The sequence below is a fragment of the Leptonychotes weddellii genome, chromosome 10 (genome assembly GCF_054177405.1).
Source record: "Leptonychotes weddellii isolate Sample4059 chromosome 10, ASM5417740v2, whole genome shotgun sequence".
NCBI classification, from domain to species: domain Eukaryota; kingdom Metazoa; phylum Chordata; class Mammalia; order Carnivora; family Phocidae; genus Leptonychotes; species Leptonychotes weddellii.
Window position 1 is genome coordinate 84,850,955 of NC_138378.1, and position 22,421 is coordinate 84,873,375.

General features: G+C 34.8%; 1 pseudogene; it reads right to left on the bottom strand.

The window, feature by feature from the left end:
* Positions 1-11,096, bottom strand: part of LOC102725553 (Y-box-binding protein 1 pseudogene) — a 28,007-nt pseudogene extending 16,911 nt beyond the window's left edge.
* Between the last annotated feature and the right edge of the window lie 11,325 nt (positions 11,097-22,421).

Here is a 22,421-nt window from a genome sequence, read left to right on the forward strand (position 1 = left end):
ATAGCTTCATCCACTAGAAGCCAATATAGCAGTAGGAATGTATTAGTTATCTATTGCCTTATAAGTAAATTATGACAAAACTTAGCTGCTCAAAACATTTATTCTCTCATAGTTTTTCTGGGTTAGGAATTTTGGCATGGCTTTTCTGGATTGTCTGGCTCAGTGTCTCTCACAGGTACATTGGGCTGCAGTCTCATCTGAAGACTATTTTGGGGAAGGATCCAATTCCAAGTTCAGATGGTGTTTGGTATGTTTCCATTCTTTCTGGGCTGTCAGACTAGAGTTTCAATTCTTTAGTGACTTTTGACCAGGCACTGCCCTCAATTTCTTATAACAGTATCTCTCCATTGGGTAGTTCACAGTTTGCTTAATCAGAGCAAGCAAGGAAGATGATTAGGAGGGGAAGGAATATAAAGAATATATGAAAAAAAAGAGTACAAGAAAGAAGGAAGTCAGTGTTTTCTGTCTAAATTTGTAAGTGACAACCTATCAAACTTTTTACAACATTGTACTTATTAGAAGCAAATCACTATGACCATCTCACACTCAAGGATGTGGACCATTTGTGTTATTTTAGAAGGCTGCCTATCATAAGAAAAAATAGAGTTTTGTTTCTTTATTCTCCAAGATAATGTGGAAGGTTTTTCGTGCTTGAGTGGAGGTCCCATACCACCAAGTATACTTCCGACTGCCTTTTACAAGAAGCCAAAAGGAGATATATGGATGGTAATTACACAGAAAGACAGACAGACAGATAGATACAGGTATAAATACAGATACAGTCACAGATACAGAGACTGATGTATATATACTATAAGACTGTCAAGCCTTACATTGGGTAAAGAAGCAAAACTATATGTGGCTGTTTTAAGTTGACTGACACATTAATCTTATAAACAAATGTACTCCATATTATAAGTAGAGACAATAGACAATACCTTTTATATATCTTTATAAATTTGTAATATAATTTTTGAAAACCTATTTCAAATTCTTTATTCATTTGAATACTTCCTCTGGTAAGCATACATATAACAAACTCAGCAGTTCTAGCTCTTGCATTATTTCATGAGAAATATTTTCTAATAATAAATTGATGAAATATTCCATTAAAGACATACTGAACATGATATATTTAGCATATCAGGTCTCTGAAAGCCCCTTCCAATATTTAATCACCTGTGAAAGCATCCATTCCACAGTTCCTTACGAGGACAGAAAGGTGTGATTTTTTATTGTTAGCTAGCATAGCATATCTGGATTTGAGTTCAGGAATCTCATTTATTAGCAAGTAAGAACTGTAATAGTACACTTTTAGGACTCTTCATCCCATATTTTGTGTTTGATTCCCACTTGTAGCAAAGATAATGAAATAAAACCTAGAGAGAATAAATAAATCTATATGTTCGAGTTCTTCAACTAATTAGTTATAGACCTTGGGCTAAAATCCATTTATTTGACTCCAAGTTTAGTACTTGACCTAAAACTGCATATTTATACCAATATTTTACAAACAATAGAGTACAAGTAAAAGACTACAAGGTACAGGGCATTTCATACTTTTTCTTATTACCCTTTCCTTCATTAAGAGTATGAATGAGCAAGATTTAGATGGGTGGGTTTTAAAGAAACTAGAAAAACAATACATTTTAGGAACTCTCAACCATTATAGGAAAGCATTCATTTAAAAGATATCTGATAACTACAAGTATATTTAACTCAGTAAAATAAGTCCCCAAATGACAGGGCCAAAGAACCTTTGAAATGAATAAACTGAATAATAAAATAAATGAATTTATTTTTTCTGAAAATCAAAATATTGCCTTTCTGAAACACATACTATAATACATTTTAGAGTCACTGTTTGCTATAGGCTGCCCCGTAAGTGCTGGATATTGAACACTGATACTTTGCATATGATTGCTTCTGAAATAAGTGTGAATTGTTGCCATTATGCATACTACGGACATGGATTCTCCATTGATCCTTCACTCTAGATTGCTGATCTTACACACAACTTCTACTCCTTAAAGTCAGGCTAGGAAATTATGTATTTGCTTATAATTTTATTTTTACATTGCATTTATTCTCTAGGGAATTCTCCAAATATTCAGATTCTCCCTTGTAATACATAAATCAACAAATGAGGGAAGGGACCTTTTTCTTTTCTTCTTCTTCTTTTTCTTTTTTTTTGTTTTTTGAGGGAAGGGATCTTTATAGTGAGCCCACTATGTGACAAGAATAATGCTATATATTAAAATGTTTTCTTATTAAGCATCATATCAGTCTTGTGAGATGTCATTAACCCCATTTTACTTACAAAGAAAATTAGGATTAAAGAATAAACAACTTGCCAAAGCCCATGGAAATAACACCAATTAATTCCCAGTGTTAGAATTAATTCCTTTCACCTCCAAAACCAATGCTCTTTCCATTGGTCTGCATGTTACCAACAGACACTGATGGAGGAAAAAAAAAATTAGGGAGGAAGGAAAGTCATTTCATATGGAAGAATAATTAGATTACCATTTGAAGCCATGGGACTACAACTGATAACAAGCAGGACTTAGATAATGATGACTTTTAAAAAAAAAATTTATTTATTTGCTAGAGAGAGAGAGCACAAGCAGGGGGAGCTACAGGCAGAGGGAGAAGCAGGCTCTCCACTGAGCAAGAAGCCTGACGTAGGACTTGATCCCAGGACCCCGGGATCATGACTTGAGCTGAAGGCAGATGCTTAACCAACTGAGCCACCCAGATGTCCCCAATGATGACTTTCAAGTACAAAAGTTCAAAGCTACTTTTTGTTGTTTTTATTATTACTTGGAGTAACAAGCTATAGCAATCTCATAACAGGAATATTTTTAAAGTGAATGGGCACGGAGTGAGACATGATCACTTTTAAAGTCATCTACAACTTAGAAACTCCATGAAACCCTAATATTGTATAGTTCTGAGTTATTAGGAAATCAGAAGCAACTACCTCAGTGCAGTATATAATTAGTGAAATAAAATACAGAAAGGAACAAATGCTGCATTTCCTAAATTGGAGATCCATATTGATCGTATTAAACTACATTTTAAACCAAATAGTAGAAATTAGAAATTAATAACAGTTTTTCCCCCATAATGCTTTGAAAAGTGTGGCATCTTTATGTGCTTTTACTTAGGTAACCAGACTATTGATAAAATATTCTTACAAATCATTTATTCTCTCCCTTACTTAATATTAAAAAAGCCAGTTCATATGGTTTGAGTTGAACTATGAAGAGGTCCACATGGTAAAGACCTGTGAGAAGCTCCAATGTGGAACTGAGAATCTCAATTTAACAGCTCATAAGGAATTGAATTCTACCAATAACCACATGGGTGAGCTTAGAATGGATTGCATTCAGTTGGCCCTTTAGATGAAACCACAGAGCCAGTTGACAACTTGGTTGGAGTCTTGTCAGAGACCTGATTCAGATGACTGCAAGTTATGTCTGTCTGAAATTACTGACCCACAGAAACTGTGAGATAAAATTGTTTATCCTGAGGTATTTTGTCATGTAACAATTGGTAACTAATGCAAACTGGAATATTTAGTTATTTAAATCAGAATAGTTTTAGTGATCATGAAAACTGTAAGACTAATGATTTTTTCATTATCTAGTGAAAAAATAAGCCAGGAAAAAAACTAAAAGTTTGAGCAAAAATGCTCTGATAATGCATCACAATTGCCCTGTATTACTAGTGCAGTATTTAAATTTTATGATTGGAGCACAATACAATTTTAACATGTTAAATACAATTTTGGAGATAGATCTGATGATCTTTTCTTTTTTTTGGCTTTTATTTTTTATTCATTGGGGAATCTGATTTTCATAGGTACACAGCTTTTTCTATAAAGGTTGTTTTAAAACACATTTTTCCATACCCCCATATATTATGCTTGTAACAAGTTAATAGAATTGTATCTATATTGTAAATCATTAAATGCTTTCCACACAAAAATATTTTATCGAGTTTTATTTTATTTTAAGAAGTTTGCTGCTATTCTGGCATATGGTTAATTTTTACTGGGAAAAATTTGGAAGTGTTTTTAATACTTTGACAAAGTTTGGAAGGAATGGCTATTATAAATCTTTAGTGTGAAGCCCTTTGGATTTTACATTACATATGCAGAAAACGGGCAGGGATGAGAATCACAAAAATTGTGCATTGTATGTTTCTGAAAGCATATAGAATATTAACTCAGAATCTTAGATTTTAAAGAGACAGAAATTATTTATTTCCAGTATATCAAATAGATTGTATGTTGCATGCCAAATTTAATCCATTTTGTTCACTCCCTGCAGCGCTGTGCTAATAAGGATTCCTATCCCATCCACATTCATAAGAAAAACAAAAGTATAATAATCAATTAATTATATCTGTAATTGGTAGAGCAGAAGAATAGGGATGTTTGTACCATTTATATGCCACTGCTGTTTCGGCTTCCTCCAAAGTTTTGTCATGATGGAGTAACACTATATTTGCAAGAAGGCCATTTCAATATATCCTGAAAAGTTTTCACACTGAACTAAAGTCTACTTTCTTGATTTTCTAATCCTAGTTTTGCTCATTTTGGTAAAATATAGCTCATTTCTATTATTTTATCTTTTCACTGATCCCACCCCAAATATTTTTGAAAGTAAAATTTTTTAAGTTCTTACCAAGTCTTATTCTAGGGACACCTGGGTGGCTCAGTCTGTTAAGTGTTTGCCTTCAGCTCCAGGTCATGACCCCAGGGTCCTGCATTGAGTCCAGCTTTGGGCTTCCTGCTCAGGGGGGAGCTTGCTTCTCCCTCTGCCTGCCGCTCCCCCTGCTTGTGCTCTCTCTATCAAATGAATAAATAAAATCTTAAAAGAGAAAATGAAGTTTTATTCTGATTGTCTACAATTTCTATAAATTTCCTCTACAAAAGAACACATTGTTGTGGAACCCTTGATCTGGGAGATCATGTATTGATCATACTTTCTATATAGCAGTGTTTCTCAAGTTAGGTACTGAATCAGGCTCCTTGAGAAAGTTGTCCTAGTGATTTTGCTCTTCACCTCTAATTAATAAAAATGAGTTTCTTGTACCATTCATTACATATCAACAGGTTTCCTGATCCCATATATCTACCCATTGTCTTATCAATCATGGTTGACAAGTATGGGAAATGTATCTTTTGGACCAGGTGGGTGTAATTAGAACAATTCATAGGCATTAACCTTGGTCAAGGAGCGCCTGGGTGGCTCAGTTGGTTAGGCGACTGTCTTCGGCTCAGATCATGATCCTGGAGTCCCGGGATCGAGTCCCACATCGGGCTCCCTGCTCAGCGGGGAGCCTGCTTCTCCCTCTGACTCTCCCCCCGCTCATGTACTCTCTCTCTCTCTCTCATTCCTGCTCTCTCAAATAAATAAATAAGTAAATCTTTAAAAAAAAAAAAAAAAACCTTGGTCAAACATTCAACTCACCCAGTGCTTGAGCCTTGGTCTTATTCTCTGCAAGGAATAAAATATAGCTTTGCATCCTATATACTCATCAGGTGAATTAAACCCATTTTTTATATAACAGATAAGATATTGTCTCTTTGCTTATCATGTGTAATAAATAATATATACTAGCTATATATATATATATATATACATATATGTATATATATATATATATATATATATACATACATATATGTAACACTCCTGAGTCTTTTTATTGTTTCTTGGGCTAAAATTCTTACTTCCTCAAAGACTGTAAGCTTCCCAATTCATTAGTTAATGGCATGCCTTTATTGTATTGTTAGCAAAACTTTACAGATGGCTCTGTACTTTTATCTGTATCCATGGATATTATAGAAAATGAAATCCAGCTCTGATTTAGGAAATCCTAAAAATGTAATAACGTTGAGAATTATTATAATTTCATGGTTTTGCACCCTAACTAGTGTTTAACTCTTGGTGTCTTGCTAGTATTTTCCATGTGAATATATAATGCCCAATAGTATTTGATTTACAGCAAAAACATATATTTAGCTCTTATTTATTTAATGTATATTATATATTAATATATATTATTATAATATTAAAATTAATATATATTATATTAAATATAATATATTTATTTGTATATATATTTTATAAATATATAATATATAATATAATATAAATAATTATATTAATATATAATAACATACTGATATATATATATATATATATTTAGAGTTTTCCTTAATTTTCTGTGATGGCCCAATGACTTCTATCTGAATAAATGATACAAAGTATGAGATTATTAACTACAGTTTAGTATTTAGTGCCTGTCATTTGTGGAAACTCAAAATCAGTTGGCTTGTCAAACATGCACTCATTTGAATTTTGCTTTCCTTATATCATGATAAAACAGATGCTGATACTGATAAAAACAATTTAATTACCATTTGTTAAGGGCATTGTAGCAAACATGTTGCATAGTTTATCACCTTGTTTTATTTCAACATCACTGTAAGAAAGGTTGTTTTTGCCCTTTCAAAGATAAGTAAACTAATGTTTATAAGATCACGCAACTAAAAAAATATTGGAACTGACCCATTAGCTCTATTAATTATAGTGCAATGTTCCCACATGTTCAGAGAGCACATTTAAAATTTGAGAAGTAGTTCAGTCTTTGTTTTCACCTTTTCATCAAAACTGTTTTTTTTTCCTTTTCACTCAAGTCCTTGGTCATGTATGATTGAGTAAAAATCTTTTTTTTTTTTTAAAGATTTATTTATTTATTTGAGAGAGCGAGAATAAGAGAGAGAGAGAGTACATGAGAGGGGGGAGGGTCAGAGGGAGAAGCAGACTCCCCGCCGAGCAGGGAGCCCGACGCGGGACTCGATCCCGGGACTCCAGGATCATGACCTGAGCGGAAGGGAGTCGCTTAACCAACTGAGCCACCCAGGCGCCCCAAGATTGAGTAAAAATCTTAATGACTGAGATTTATCACACATTATGTAGAAGGAAATATAAGATGAGAGAGAGAAATAAAGAGAAGAAAGAACAAATTTAGAAGATATTTATTCATGCAGCCCTATCAACAGACATGAGAATGCAATTTGTATTTTTACACTATATCACTCATTACTTTTATGATAACAGTTTCCATAAATTTACTTTCAAGGCATAGTGGAATCTGTTTTATTCACCTTTAAATGATTTTCAACTTTTTAAGGGGAAAGTGCTCTAGTTTGAGCGCTCTGGGATGTGGGGAAATATTCTGTGTTCCTAAGTCAGTGTTTTATGTGTGTGTGTGTGTGTGTTTATGATTTCATAGACTTGGGTTATGACACTTTTAAGGGTTTTATTTTTCTATAGTGAAGAAAACCATTGTTATATGTCTAGTATGTTTAGTGAATTTAAGATTATTTTAGATCTCTGGGTATGCTTTTACTACAGAAATAAGGCCACATTTCATAGGTTTGGGATATGATCAAGGCCTCTAATACACAGCTTAAAGCAGAGGATTGTGCTTATAGTTAGAACTTGAACTGTGATGTTTATGTGATGCTTCCTGCAAACAAGTGACTTTTGGATAATCAGTCCTTTTTCCTGTAGCCAACAGGAAATTGGCTCAACAACTAAATAGCCACAGCTTCAGAACCTTACTTCTCTCTCTTCTGCCTTGCACTATTATCTAAATATCTCACAGATAATCTCTTCATGCTTGCCCTTTAATAAGTTTCTGATTTTCCCTGAAATAAACAGGATATTCAGTCGCTCCTCAATTGAATGTGTTGGTTGGATTTTGCACTACCCATTCAGTGACATATATGTCAGAAAATGAGTTTTCTCAATAAATTGAGAGAGGATTACATGATTTGCCAAAGTAAATGGAGAGGAATTGGATTAGTTACGTCTTTGTTGTCAGTTGACAGAATGAGAGCAAGAAATGAACCTAGGAAAACATCACTAGAATGAGATTTCCAAGAGAAAGAGTGTTAGGAGTAAAAATACACATCTTAGACCTCCCCCAGTCTGATCAATATGTAGAAAATGTAGAAAGGATAGGATAACTCTCATAAGAAAGAAGAGTGTTAAAGTGGAGATTGGGAGTATAGTTAAAGCTACCATATTTTAAATCTATACTTTTTACCTGGCACTTTGCTAAACCCTTTGTATATAGTTTTTATTTACTTCAACAACCCAAAATATACATTAGTATTTCTATTTTATAGATAGGGAATCTGAAATGTGGAGAGGCTAAGAAATCTATTTAAAAATTCACACAGCTAGGGGCGCCTGAGTGGCTCAGATGGTTAAGCGTCTGCCTTCGGCTCGGGTCCTGATCCTGATCCTGGGGTCCTGGGATCGAGCCCCACATCGGGCTCCTGGCTCAGCGGGGAGCCTGCTTCTCCCTCTCCCTCTGTCTCACCCCCTGCTCATGCTCTCTCTCTCTGTGTCTGTGTCTCAAATGAATAAATAAAATCTTAAAAAAAAAAATTCACACAGCTAGTAAGTGGCAAATTGAGGACTCAAATTCAAAACTTTTTTTTTTTTCTTAAACTCTAAAATGTCTTGTTCTAAACTCTCCATGATGAAAATAAGAGGAGTAGGGGAGGCAAAATTCTACCTTTACTTCTTAGGGATTTTTGGTTGGGCCTGAGAATTAAACTGACATAAGACAGATTAACAGGAGAAAAGCATACAAATGGATAAGTTTTACGTGAGATGGGAGCCCCCATGAGGGAAAAAAAGACCCAAAGAAGTGCGGAAACCTAAATGCTTTTATGCTAGGTTGAACAAAGAGAGGTAAGTGTGGAAAAGTGACTAAACTATGTGAGGAAGCTAAAGGAAGATAAGAATTATTTTACCAAGGTCTACTTGTATGGAATTTCCTCAGCTGTGACTCTTATTAAAGAATATTCCTTTTTTTCCTGGTACAGGGGAGTTTTTATTTCCTGTTTTCCAGAAGAAAAGGGAGGGTTCAAATGTCCTTCTTGCATCTGCTATATTTCAAGTGCCTTTAGTTCAAAATAATCCTTGTGTCTAAGTGGCATATTTTGGGGGGGGACATTTTCTGCCACCCTTCAGAGGCAAGTGCAGAGGGAGGTACTTCACATGTGACCTATAAATATTCAGAAACAACATCATCAACAGTTGTCAGATACCTGTGACTGACAACAGTCGTGACTAAGGAATTTGTCTTAAATAACCCCACTTAGCTTTTTTGCAGTATTAATCAGCATTCTCCTATTTGGCTGTGGAACTTACTAACTGATGCCCAAAGTTTGATAAACACATGCAGCTGGTACATTACTCTCTGAGAAACTTATGAATATTTGCTCCCACAAGCTGAATATTAGGCTGGTCAAGATTGATTTTGTTGCTTCCAAGTCTACTAATTCCAGGTATATCAGTTATTATGTTTACATAATTTAATTAAATATTGCATCAATCCAATTATAATTGTCAAAAAAGAGTTGTTTCCTGAAAAATTAGTTGAATGCTTTCAAATATAAGCCAGACAATTCACTAAAAATTTGCTAATTGAGTACTAGAGAGCTAAAAAAGATGGGATGTTATGCAAAAAATATCAAAAGCATTTTGCACTAAGAGACTTTGTAATCAGCTTTTGTTTCCCTCTTCATTTTAAAGAACTTGATACTGAAATGCTATAGAATTCGTTTTTGGTTGTGATTTATGCAAGAGAGATTATGGGGATTGCCAGTTAGTAGACATGTACTCAAACCAAAAACCTGGACCCTGCATCCAACAATAGGCCAATGAATATGCATCATGCAAGTGTGTATGTGTGTGTGTGGAAAATAATATATTTTACTTTTTCATAAAAGTACTACCAAAAATATATTGTTTTCTTATCTTAAAAATACAACACTGGAAAGCAAAATTCTAGTTGTAATTCATTACATGTTTTATTAACAATGGTGAAAGGAATACATCAATAGTAGAATGGATTTATTTTTGAAATACAAATTTGTTCATTTTAAGAGTTTGACTTTGCCCTTTTGTAACTTGAAGGTGAGATTTTTGCTGATTTTCTTCTTAGAGTTGGTCAGAATTTCCTCTTTGGCTTTGTGATGTTCATTTTGCACTGTAAATACTGAGATGCAATCTTCTCCCCTAGCTTTTTGATTGCTATCCTATTATCTGAGCCCTGTCTCAGACCTGCTTTAAAAGTTCCCTTCCAGTTAAATTTACCTTTCACAGGATCATCCTGATCTTCCTTTTCTCCAACTTCAGAATGTCCTGGTCACTTCATCTTTTCTTCTTCTTCTTCTTTTTTTTTATCTTAGAATATGTTTCAACTTCTGAATGCCTTTTGCTTTTTCCTACACCTGTTTTTGTCTCATGGCCATTAGTGTCTTTCTCAGGACTCCTATCTCCATCCATTTTTCTCTCCACATTTGCCCTGGCTTCTCCTCTTGCTTTTCTTTCTGAGCCAGTAGCCTTAGAGTTTCCACACCTTCAGCTTCAAGCGCAGCCTTTTTAGGTCACTGATTTACTCAGTATTCTATGTTGTTTTTAAATTTTAGTTCTTTTTTCCAATTTTCTGCCACTCTTCCTTCTTCTCTCTTTTCTTCTTCTTTACTTTTGCTTGCTCTTCTGTAGTGTTTGTTTGTTTGTTTGTTTGTTTGTTTGTTTGGAGGACTGAGCATTGGCAGAGATTTCTGCATGCGGGTTTGACCCTTGGTTGAGTGACTGTTTATCTAGCCTTTTACTGACTGATTCCTTTCTCTGAATGATAAGGACATCTTTTCTGCAAGTGCATTCAGTTTATCCCTTCACATAAATGAAGGTACAAAGAGGTTCTCTTGCTGGAAGCTTCAGAAGAGATATTCCACATCTGTTCCTGAGCAGATTTCTTATAAACTTTTAAACTGTCCCTTCTCCAAATCTGAAGTTTTACCTTTTTCCTTGGAACATTGTCAAACCACTAATTTATCCTAAAAGTTCTCCCACATTGTGGCTGATGCTGGGTCTTTTTATTAAATTTCTTAGTTTTATTTTCTTAATCCATACCTGTTGTTTAATATCACTCTTAGTGGTTTTACTTTTGTAACCTTTGCTCCCATATTGTTGATTGCACTTGAGCATTTCGTGTGGTGTTTATCATCATTGCTCCCTCACCTACAATCCTGTCAAGGAAGTGCTTTTTTTCCAGGGTAGGGAGGAAGAGTTCCACTTTCACAGTCATCTCTGATTCTCTAGGTAGGATCTAGTATCTTCTTCTACCAAACATTTCTCCAGGAATCATTACTAGAGCCAGTGCAAGAAAAGCACTCAATTTCTGCAAACTGGCCCATACTTTCCTACTTTCACTTTCTTCACTGACTCTCCACGTGCATTGCATGTAAAAAGAATAGCGTGTTAACTAAATGAGTAAATATATATTAATAAATATTAATATCAAAATATTTAAACTTGTCTCTCAGCCAGGACCTGCCATTGGTTTCAACACATGTGAACTTGCCTCTGCCTGCTTTGGGCAGCTACCACCTTTCTCCTAGGCTTCCTGACATAGAGTGCATGCATTTGAGTTTTAAGTTAAAATTTAAGATAAATTTACATTGCTATTTACTTAGCGATTCTGAATTTTAACTGAAATATTCCAACCAACAACTGTAAATTGAACCCTCCAGATAAAGCTTCTGTAATAATACAGTTTTGAGTTGAATTAGAAGTATATATTAATCATCTGTATGGTATAGATTTACTTAAATCTACTTACACAGATTTAAGCTTTATTATGTATCTAGAAAACAGTTACAAATCTTGGTTATGCTCAGTTTTTCATACACTTCATGCTCATTCATTCATCAATACATTTTTTAAGCATCAACTCAAGAAATTTAACATTTGAGAACAGATTCTGTGTCTTAAATGTCTTGAGGAAATTGACAGTGTGTTTGACACAACTGATGTAATTTCCCTATGCCTCAGTTTCCTCAAATCTAGAAAGAGGAAAGTGAATTAAATAAGTTAATAGGTTGTTCTCAATATCAAATGATTTATGTGCTAAGAACATAAGGATTTCCACATGTCAGTTTTTATTAGTGCCAGCATGTGAAAAGTAATACTGTACATTCTGAGGATAGGCAAGGCCATGGTTAATAAGCTTTAAAGCTTCCATTCTTGCTGGACACCAAATAAACATACACAGAGATAATACAGATGTGCATACACAAATATGTATACAGATATACAGATATATACATATATACACAGATATACACACGTATTTTCATATATACACATATATACAGATATATACATATATAGAGATATACCAATATATATGCATATATATGTGTGTGCTCTTGAATCTAGCTCCATCCATGTGGTTGCAAGTGGCATTTTTCATTCTTTTTTATGGCTGAGTAATATTCCCGTGTGTGTGTGTGTGTATGTGTGTACACTTCTTTATCCATTCATCACTCAATGGACATTTGTGGGCTCTTTCCATAATTTTGGCTGTTGTTGATAATGCTGCTATAAACACCGGGATGCATGTATCCCTTTTAATTAGTGGTTTTGTATCCTTTGGGTAAATACCGAGTAGTGTACTTACTGGATCATAGTGTAGTTCTCTTTTTAACTTTTTGAGGAACCCCCATAATGTTTTCCACAGTGGCTGCACCATTTGCATTCTACCAACAATGCAAGAAGCTTCCCCTTTCTCCATATCCTCACCAAAACCTGTTGTTTCTTGTGTTGTTGATTTTAGCCATTCTGACAGGTGTGACATGATATCTCATTGTAGTTTTGATTTGCATTTCCCTGATAATGAATGATGTCAAACATCTTTTCATGTGTCTGTTGGCTATCTGTATGTCTTCTTTGGAGAAATGTCTATACATGTCTTCTACCCATTCTTTAATTGGATTATTCATTTTATGGGTATTGAGTTGTATAAGTTCTTTATATATTTTGGATACTAATCATTTATGAAATATGTCATTTCCAAAAAGCTTCTCCCATGACCCTTCCTTAGGTTGTCTTTTAGTTTTGTTGATTGTTTCCTTAACTGTTCAGAAACTTTTTGTCTTGATGAAGTCCCAAAAGTTCATTTTTGCTTTTGTTTTCCTTGCCTCAGGAGATGTATCTAGAAAGAAGTTGCTGTGGTTGATGTCAAAGAGGTTACTGCCTGGGTTCTACTGTAGGATTTTGATGGTTTCTTGTCTCATATTTAGGTCTTTCATCCATTTTGAATTTATTTTTGTGTATGGTATAAAAAAGTGGTCCAGTATTATTTCTTTGCATGTTTCTGTCCAGTTTTACCAACAGTATTTGTTGAAGAGACTGTCTTTTTCCTTTGGATATTCTTTCCTACTTGTCAAAGATTAGTTGACCATGTAGTTGTGGGTCCATTTCTGGGTTTTCTATTCTGTTCCATTGATTTATGTGTCTATTTTTGTGCTGGTACCATACTGTTTTGATCACTACAGCTTTACAGTATAACTTGAAATCTGGAATTGTGATGCTTCCAGCTTTGTTTTTCTTTTTAATGGTTGCCTTGGCTATTTGGGTCTTTTGCAGTTCCATACAAATTTTAGGATTGTTCTAGCTCTGTGAAAAATGCTGTTGGTATTTTGATAGGGATTGCAGTTAAATGTGTAGGTTGCTTTAGGTAAAATAGACATTTTAACAGGGATTTTTCTTCTAATCCATGAGCGTGGAATCTTTTTCCATTTCTCTGTGTCCTTTTCAGTTTCTTTCATCAGTCTTGTATAGTTTTCAGAGTATAGGTTTTCACCTCTTTAGTTAGGTTTATTCTTAGATATCGTATTGTTTTTGATGCAATTGTAAGTGGGATTGATTTCTTAATTTCCCTTTCTGCTACTTCATTTTAGGTGTACAGAATGCAACAGATTTCTGTACATTGATTTTGTTTCCTGTGACTGTACTGAATCCATGTATCAGTTTTAGCAGTTTCTTGATGGAGTCTTTCGAATTTTCTATGTAGAGTATCGTCATCTGCAAATAGTGAAAGTTTTATTTTTTCCTTGCCAACTTGGATGTGTTTTATCTTTTTTTGTTGTCTGACTGCTGTGGCTAGGGCTTCCAGTACTATGTTGAATAATAGTGGTGAGAGTGGACATCCCTGTCTTGTTCCTGACCATACAGGAAAAGCTTTCAGTTTTTTTTCCTATTGAAGATGATATTAGCTGTGGGTTTTTCATATATGGCCTTTATGGTGTTCCCTCTAAACCTACTTTGTTGAGGGTTTTCATAATGAATGGATGTTGTACTTTGTCAAATGCTTTCTCTGCATCTATTGAAATGATCATATGGTTCTTTTTTTAAGATTTGTTTGTTTATTTTAGAGAGAGAGGGAGAGAGCACAAGCAGGGGGAAGGGCAGAGGGAGAGAGAACCTTTAATTTCCTGAGCTCAGAGCCCAGTGCAGGGCTTACCCCAGGACCCTGAGATCATGACCTGAGCCAAAATCAAGAGTCAGCTTCTTAACTGAGACACCTAGGCGCCCTAAATGATCATATGGTTCTTATCCTTTCTTTTATTAATGTGGTGTATCACATTGATTGATTTGTGAATATTGAACCACACTTGCACCCAAAGAATAAATCCCACTTGATTGTGGTGAATTATATATATTTTTTAAAGATTTTATTTATAATTTGACAGAGAGAGACACAGCGAGAGAGGGAACACAAGCTGGGGGAGTGGGAGAAGGAGAAGCAGGCTTCCTGCTGAGCAGGGAGCCCGATGCAGGGCTCGATCCCAGGACCCTAGGATCATGACCTAAACTGAGGGCATACGCTTAATGACTGAGCCACCCAGGCACCCCTGTGATGAATTATATTTTTAATGTATTGCTGGATTCAGTTTGCTAGTGTTTTACTGAGAATATTTGCATCCATGTTCATCAGAGATACTGGCCTGTAGTTCTCTTTTTTAGTGGAATCTTTATCTGGTTTTGGTATCAAGGTAATGTTCATTCCTCATGGAATGAATTTGGAAGTTTTCCTTCCTTTCTATGTTTTGGAACAGTTTGAGAAGAATGATGTATTAACTCTTCTTTAAATGTTTACTAGAATTCACCTGTGAAGCCATCTGGCCCTGGACTTTTGTTTGTTAGGAGATTTTTTAAATTTCTGATTCAATTTCTTTGCTGGTTATTGGTCTGTTCAACTTTTCTGTTTCTTCCTGTTTCAGTTTTGGTAGTTTATATGTTTCTAGGAGTTTATCCATTACTTCTAAGTTGTCCAGTTTGTTGGCATATAGTTTTTCATAGTATTCTCTTATAACTGTATTTCTGTGGTATTAGTTGTTACTTCTCCTCTCATCTGTGCTTTTATTTATTTGGGTCCTTTATCTTTTCTTTTTGATAAGTCTGGCTAGAGGTTTATCAGTTTTATTAATTTTTTTTTTCAAGAACCAGCTCCTGGTTTCATTGATCTGTTCTGTTGGATTTTTTGTTCAGTTTTCTATATCATTTATTTTTGCTCTCATCTTTACTATATCCTTCCTTCTACTGGCTTTAGGCTTAATTTGTTTTTCTTTTCCTGGCTCCTTTATATGCAAGATTAGGTTGTTTATTTGAGATTTTTCTTACTTCTTGAGGAAGCCAGGCCTGTATTGCTATGCACTTCCCTTTTAGGACAACTTTTGCTATGTCCCCCAAATTTTATTGTGTTTTCATTTTCATTTGTTTCCATGTAGTTTTTTAATTTCTTCTTTTATTTCCTGGTTGACCCATTCATTGTTTAATATCATGTTGTTTAACCTCCATGTATTTGTGGTCTTTCTATATTTCTCCTTGAGGTTGGCTTCTAATTTTATAGCTTTGTGGTCAGAAAAAGTGCATGGTATGATTTCAAGCATTTATTTATCTATTGAGGCATTTTTTTAATCTATTGAGGCATGTTTTGTGTCCTAATATGTGATCTATTCTGGAGAATGTTCCATGTGCATCTGCTGTTTAGGGTGGAATGTTCTGAATATATATGTTAAGTTCATCTGGTCCAGTGTATCATTCAAAGTCATTGTTTCCTTGTTTATTTTCTGTTTAGATCATCTGTCCATTGGTGTAAGTGAGGTGTTAATGTCTACTACTATTATTGTGTTATTATCAATTAGTTCCTTTATGTTTGTTATTAATTGCTTTATATATTTGGGTGCTCCCATGTTGGGTGTATAAATATTTTAAAATTGTTATATCTTCTCATTGGATTATCCCATTTATGATTATAGAATGCCGTTTGTCTCTTTTTACAGTCTTTGTTTTAAAGTCTAGTTTGTGTGATATAAGTATTGCTACTACAGTTTTTTTTTTTTTACATCCATTTGTGTGATAAATATTTCTCCACACCCTTATTTTCAATCTACAGGTATCTTTAGGTCTTAAATGAGTCTCTTGTAGGCAGCATATAGATGGGTCTTGTTTTTGTTTTGTTTTGTTTTATTTTATTTTGTTTTTTAATACATTGTGACACTCCATGTCTTTTTTTTAAGATTTATTTATTTATTTTAGAGAGAGAGATAGAAAGCGAGAGTGGGGAGAGGGGCTGAGGGAGAGAGAGAATCTCAAGCAGACTTTCCACTGAGCACAGAGCCTAATGTGGTGGTTCATCTTAAGACCCTGAGATCATGATCTGAGCCAAAATCATGAGTCAGACACAACCTACCGGGCCACCCGGGCACCCCTATGTCCTTTGATTGGAGCATTTAGTCCATTTATATTCAATGTAATTACTGATAGATATGTATTTGTTGCCATTTTATTACTTGTATTGTCATTGTTTCTGGATATTTTCTTTGATCCATTCTTGTCTTTGTCACTTTTAGTCTCTCTTCTGCACTTAAAGGGTCCCCTTTAGTATTTCTTGCAAGTCCGGATTAGTAGTCATGAACTCCTTTAGTTTTCATTTGTCTGGGAAACTCTTTATCTCTCCTTCTATTCTGAATAGCCTTGCTGGATAGAGTATTCTTGGCTGTAGATTTTTACCCATTCAGCACCTTGAATATATCATGCCATTCTCTTCTTGCTTGTCAAGTTTCTGTTGATAAATCTCCAGCTAGCCCTATGGGTTTTCCCTTGTAAGTTAAGGACTTCTTTTATCTTGCTGCTTTTAGGATTTTTTTTCTTTATCACTATATTTTGCAAATTTAATTCCAATATGTCTTGGTGTTGGCCTGCTTTTGTTGATTTTGATGAGAGTTCTCCATGCCTCTTGGACCTGGATGTCTGTTTCCTTTGTCAGATTAGCAAAGTTTTTTGCTATTATTTCTTGAAATAAATTTTCTGTCCCCTCTTCTGTGTCTTTGTCTTCTGGGACTCCTATAATATGACTATTATTACATTTGATGGAGTCACTGAGTTCCTTAAGTCTATTTTCGTGTTCCATAATTATTCTTTCTGTTGTTCACCTTCATTATTTTCCATTATTATGTGTTCTATATCACTAATTTGTTCCTCTGCTTCTTCCAGCCTGCTCTTCATTACATCAAGCCTGTTTCCAATCTCATTTACTGTAGTTTTCATTTCTTATTGATTCTTTTTCAACTCTTCAACAAATATTTATAAAGTCTCTACTATAGGCAAGCACTATGGGAGATAAAAGATGTGATTTCAGTATGGATTCCATTCTCTGAGCCTGTATAATTTTATGATAAGGATCATAACACCAGAACCAGACAAGCACCTTCCAACTGGGAAAGGTGTGTATTGAGGCTGTACCTGTGTTAGATAAATGAGATCATTTGAACCGTATTTAGGTTTTGTGGCTATATTTAGACCTGTATAATGCTGATGTATATTTAAACCAAATTTAGCCCACATATGAAGCATTTATTTCCACTTTTTAAAATACCTTGACATTCTTTAGATGATATAATTTTCCCCCACAGAATTCTATGTAATGAAGCTTTTCCCTATCCTAAACAAAGGGTAAATCTGAAATCTAAGTTAGACAATTGAATCTTCTTTTTCTGAACAATGAATTATAAGGAAATGAATAAAGACACCTACATATTTGGAGCTCATTCAGTTCTTGCAGCTAAATCCCCACGATGCTACTCTTGTTATACAACTGTACCAGAACCAAACACATCTGAACTTCATTGGTGACTATCAGTTTCCCGGTATGATTGCTATCCTTTCTTTCAGTTACATTTCTGATTATGTAACTACAGTCAGACCATCTTGATTGCAACTGAAGAATTCTAAGTGATAAAGAACATCAAAGTAGAGAATTATATCTATTCAACAGAGCCTCAAAGAAATCAAATTAAAATAGGGTGGAATACTATATTCATAATCTGACATGGGGCTACACAATCCATGACATGTAAGGGGAACACAATTAAGTTATTCTGTGGCAGAAGCTGCTCTTGACTACTTCACTACTGCTGCCTGATTAGTGTGATGAGCAGGAATGCAAAGGCCACACAGTATGGTAGTCATGACTGAATGCCTGAGGAAATTTAAAGTAAAAGAATAGCCCAGCTCAAGTCATTAAATTCTGACTGCAAACTGAAACTCAAGGAGTATATATGACTATATTTTAATAATAGCTATCTTCTTACAACTGGGCAGTTGAGATGGCCATAAATCAGATCTGGGATTTGTTCCTGCAGGTAGCTGAATTGAATTATCAGCTGTATTCTCAACTTTTTCTGGTCTTTATGTGAAGAGATATTAATGCAGATAAATAAGGAAAAAAATACTACCTGAGATGTTGAAATAGTGTCATGTGTGAAGATCTGGGGGTCCCTATTGCATGAAAATCCTCTTCTGCCATTCTCTTCCTATACAAAGAAATTCCCTCTTCCTTTTCTGAGCATCTTCTGTTTAAAATACTATAGTCCCCTCACCTGAATGAATGCCTTAATAGTACGTACTTAAAGATATCCCTCATTTCCCTATTATTTGTTACCACTATATCTGTAACTGTACTTGCATCCTAGTTTCTCCCACACTGTCAAATGCAGGATATATCCCCAAAAGAAAAGGCTTATTCAGGAAATGAACTATAGCAATTAACTAAAACCTGGGAATTGTGTGTACAGAATGGATTTTAGGATGTTTTCTGAAGGAGGAAGGAGTATGTATTTTAGCTAAATTGAATTGGAAATTACATGTCTGTGCATATATGTGTGTGTACCAGAATCCATTTTCATTCAAGCAGATGAGTTTCTATCTGTGTGTAAAGTAAGTTAATGCAGATCCAGATGAAATAATGACCTATTAAAAGGAGATTGGTAGAGGGATGAACCACAAAATAATAAAGTTGGATGCATTATTATGCCACTAATCTTCTCCACTCCCCCACATAGTTACCATATTGATACAGAAATCAAAGTCTTCTAATATAAACTGGTGATGTAAGCATTATGATCCTTAAGAAAATATTTTAAAAAGTTGTTGAAGTTTAGAATATTGGTGGCCTCAGGGGAATTTTCCCTTAGTTTACCAGTTAACCAAGGTAGAAAAACAAAATAAACCTGGTTTAGAGATGGCCTTGCATAATGTATTGGTTTCAATACAATAATCAACCAGTTTCAGGTTGATTAAAGTAGCATCCCAGTCTAACTCAGAAGTGAACTTACAGGAAATGGAGAAAGGAAATTTGTCCAGTGAGCAGAATAATATATTGTCCCTTCTGCCTGGTACAACTGATATTTTTTAATGTTGAATTTACTCTGATAAAAGGGAAGTATCTAAGAATTTGAATGGTCAAGGAATTAGAACAAAAAAATGGAGAATTTGCCATAAGGAAATTTGAGGAAAACATGTAAATGTACATCTCAGTATGATGCAGAACATAAGGCTATACATGACCCACATGTAACACTTATCAAAAGCTTTACATTGTAGACAAGGCATTTGATAACTTGGGGGACTTCTCTCAGCCTCTTTTTCCAGCATTCCCTGGATTACTGAATTAGCTAATGGACAAAGTGGCCATGATAGCAGGAATGAAGGCTATTCCTTAGCTGTCTAAAGTTGACCAGGGTTTGCTAGGTATTTAACTCTCTTGCAGTGGTGATTAACCATGAATTCCTGATATACTACCATATTCTCAGGGAACCAAATAGTTCCACAGGAGAAGATGATCACCTGATTTATTTCCTTACATCAAGGAGGGGAGATTTGTCCTTTTTAGATTTAGATTTCTTTTATCCTGATGACTTTCTGAGACTCAGGGATAATATGGTATAACTCACAGTGTCTCAGTGAAGATTTCATGAGATAATGTGCTTTTAAGGCACCTGGCACAGTGCCTGCTATGTGGAGGGGTTCCTCCAGTGCTTAAATTTAGTGCCTTCATCTGTTTCACTTATCCGCCTACCCACTGCCCCTCTGGCAACCAGCAGTTCCCTGTATTTAACAATGGGGCTTTGTTTATTTTTGTTATTTGTTTGTTTTTCTTTGTTCACTTGTTTTATTTCTTGAATTCCACATATGAGCAAAATCATAGGTATTTGTTTTCTCTGACTTATTTCACTTAGCATTATACCCTGTCAATCCATCCACATTGTTGCAAATGGCAAGATTTCATTCTTTTTTATGGCTGGGTAATATCCCATTGTGTGTGTGTGTGTGTGTGTGTGTATGCCACCTCTTTTTTATCCATTCATTCATTGTTGGACATGTGGATTGTTTCCATATCTTGGCTATTGTAAATAATGCTGCAAAAAACATAGGGTTGCATATATCTTTTCAAATTAGTGTTTTCATTTTCTTTGGGTAAATACCAGTAGTGGAATTACTGGATCATATGGTAATTCTATTTTGAATTTCTTGAGGAACCTCTGTAGTATTTGCCACAGTGGCTTCACCAGTTTGCATTCCCACAAGCAATGTGCAAGGGTTCCTTTTTCTCCATGTCTTCTCCAACATTTGTTATTTCTGGTCTTTTTGAGTTTTGCCATTCTGACAGGTGTAAGGTGATATTTCATTGTGGTTTTGATTTGCAGTTCCCTGATGGTTAGTGATGTTGAGTATCTTTTCATGTGTCTGTTGGCCATCTGTATGTTTTCTTTGGAAAAATGTCTGTTCATGTCTTCTGACCATTTTTAATTGGAGTATTTGTGCTTTTTTTCATGTTGAGTTGTATAAGTTCTTTATATATTTTGGATATTAATCCCTTATCAGATATATCATTTGCAAATATCTTCTCCTATTCAATAGATTTTCTATTTGTTTTGTTGATGGATTTTTACTGTGCAAAAGCTTTTCATTTTGATGTACATTTTTAAGATTCAGGTAGGCAGGTTCAGAGATCTACTCATCTTGTGACAGCCCAAGATGAACCACATATGTAAGTCCCCTTGCTTATGAAACCTGACACCTACAAATCTGGAGTGATCTACCTCTTTCTTTGATCTCACTTAGCCCTCCATGTGTGGGGGCCAGTTTATGACCGAACAGTAATGCATATTGAATTCTTTCTAGATACAAAATCTTTCTATTCTTCCTATCATCTTTGTTTCTGAAGGTTTCCTAGTTTTAAAAGTATTAGATGACTGCTCCAGCCAGCTCATTTCTTTGTTATTCATATTCTTATACATCAAGGGAGAATGACTGATGAAAAACAGAGCCAGTTGCAAGTCTAGCACTGTTCTTCCCATGGTGTGAGATCTTGAGTAACTTCTTTAAATGACATAGGCCCATTCCTTATCTGTAAATGTAACTGGAAGCATGCTTACCTCATGAGTCTGGAGGAAACTGAGATAAATTAAGGTTATAAATCACATAGCATAAACTACTTTTGGGAACATGAGCTGTGCTGAGGAAATGCTTACTCTCTTTTCTTTATTCCCAGTTCTTGGCTTTTTCCATGTTTGTTCTCACTAGAAGTGATATATTTTTATCATGATTCACCTTCCTGGTAGGGAGCATCAGCTTCAATTTCTTTCTATGTGATTATTGACATATATTTATCATATCATTTCCTTTCATTTAAAATTTAGCTTACTAAATGTGGCTCAGTCAGTTAAGCATCTGACTTCTGCTCAGGTCTTGATCCCAGGGTCCTGGGATTGAGTCCCGTATCAGGCTCCTTGCTCAGTGGGGAGCCTGCTTCTCTCTCTGCCTGCTACTCCCCCTGCTTGTGCTTTCTCTCTCTTTCTCTCCCTCTCTCTCTAACAAATAAATAAATAAAATCTTAAAAAAAAATTAAATTTAGGTTTCAAAAAATACATTCAGTATATGTATTGATTGAATTAATGATAGAATCTTAGTTATTGGACATAATGTCTTATTGTAACAGTAGCATTGTGCTGCAACAGAAATAGGTGGAATTTGGTTTTAATTCTATTGATTTTGATGAAGTCACTGGAAAGTTTTGAGAAATTGTGTATTCACTACAAAACAATGGCTATTTTTTTTTATTCTTATGTTAATCCCCATACATTACATCATTAGTTTTAGATGAATTGTTCCATGATTCATTGT